General features: G+C 38.3%; 1 non-coding gene across 1 annotated transcript; it reads left to right on the top strand.

Moving 5' to 3' along the window:
* The first annotated feature begins 1,272 nt into the window (after positions 1 to 1,272).
* On the top strand, positions 1,273 to 1,378 carry LOC145599922 (small nucleolar RNA R71). The gene has a single exon (XR_014104169.1). It is a non-coding gene; the product is annotated as a small nucleolar RNA R71 (small nucleolar RNA).
* The last annotated feature ends 610 nt before the right edge of the window (positions 1,379 to 1,988 follow it).

The following is a 1,988-nucleotide window of genomic DNA, read 5'->3' on the forward strand; positions in this document are numbered from 1 at the left end:
AAGGCTTCTTAGATACAGACACACCACTAAGAAACGAGTTTGGGTTCCTAAGATCACAAGCCAACTAGTAGTCTAAGCTAGTTAACTAAGCAAAGGAAACGAAATTCCAAATCCAAGAATTTCAAGTTTGTTTCTAATCCAAGAAACGAGTGTAAAAACACAATTTTTTGTTCAAAATATTCTCTATATTTTTCATTCACATTTGCTTGTTATTTATAGTAAACAAGCATCATAAGTACAAGCTAACTTAAGTGACTTTTTAGCTCACTTGTTACATGCTTAAACTAAGCATCAAAATCTGATTTTTAATGTCTAGATACATCAATTAAAGAAGCTAAACTTAACTAGGTACATAAGCTTAGAAAGTGGCGGTTTGTAACCTCCAAAAGATGCTCCAAAAATCAGAAAATAAGAGAGCTTAACTCCCCCTTAATGCACGTCCAACAAAGCAGCAAATGAAGGCTTAAACTCCCCTTGATTTACGCCCAACAAAGCAGCAAGTGAAGGCTTTAAACTCCCCTTGATTTACGCCCAACAAAGCAGAAAATTAGAAGCAAAACAGCCCCATAATTCACGCCTAATTCAAACAGCAAAAGAAGAGTAATTTCCCCTTGATTCTAGCCTTGAAAGTAGTTTGAATGTATGTGGACTAAAGTGTATTTGGACGCCCTTTAGTTGCTCCAAAAGCTGACCGAATTGAACAGCCAAATGAAGGCCGAAATTAAGGCTTAAGATGCTCCAAGGTTGACTGAAATTAACGGCCACTTAAAGGCTGAAATTAAGGCTTGTAATGGCTTGTAATTCCTCTTTGAAAACTGATTGTAACTCCCATTTTGAAGCCTTGAGATTCCTCCAAAAGAATTTCGGATTCTATGTTGTTTTCCAAGCTTAAATGGCTGTCTTCTTTTGTGTATCTTGTACTTGTACTTTATGTGAATGTAACAATATTTTTCGAACTAAAATTAGCTAAAAAGAAGTAAGAAAAATATAACTAATTTGCAAACTTAAAAGAACTAAAGTTTACAATTTATTCAAAGCATAAAAAGAACTAGAATGAACTAGTTAATAAGAACAACAAGAAACTCAAAGGATTGAATATCTTGTTGCACATAGATAGAACGCATAGCATCAATGCATGATGCTACATCTTGGACCAAAGAAACGTCCATAACCAAGTTGTTAGGCTTGGCTACAACAGCTCCTCCATCTAGGAATGACTTGCCTTGAGCACTCAAACCTCCATAGAAAATTTGGATCACTTGATAGGTAGAAATCCCATGATGTAGACATTCTCTTTGGTACTCCTTGTACCTCTCCCATGCTTCATAGAGATTCTCATTAGGTCTTTGCTTGAAACCTTGGATTAATGCCGTAGCCTTTGCCGTCTTCTTTTGAGGGTAAAAGCGAGACAAGAAAGCTCTAGTAGCATCATCCCATGTTCTAAGCGAATTAAGCTTAACCTCTTTATCCAACCACTCTAAGGCACGACCAATGAGAGAAAAGGAAAACAACTTTAGCCGAATGAACTCTTGAGAAATGCCGTTCACCTAAATGGTATTACAATACTTCCCAAATTACTTTAGGTGATTCAACGGACTCTCACTCTTGGCTCCACTAAATTGCCTCCGCTCTATCAAAGTAATCATGGCCGGTCTTATCTCAAAATCATTCGCCGGTGTTGTAGGTGGAGCAATGCCACTCTCAAACCTATAAGCACCGGGAATGCCCAACTCCTTCAAAGCTACCCTTGGATTTGTTGGGGTTTGGTGAGTCTGACTCACCGCGGAAACAACCCCGACCCAAGGAACCACTCGTAATTAATAAAACCATAAAGCATAAATAAATAATCATAAGAAAAGGAAGAACGAATCATACCCTTGAAGCGAGCTTCGCCCTCACAAAATGGGCTCTTACTTGAAAGCCTTGAGCACCGCAAATGTCGTGCCTCCAACGGTATCCACCCACAAAGGACGAACACGACTTTTTAG

Source organism: Chenopodium album, chromosome 20, assembly GCF_948465745.1.
Source record: "Chenopodium album chromosome 20, dcCheAlbu1.1, whole genome shotgun sequence".
Classification (NCBI taxonomy): domain Eukaryota; kingdom Viridiplantae; phylum Streptophyta; class Magnoliopsida; order Caryophyllales; family Amaranthaceae; genus Chenopodium; species Chenopodium album.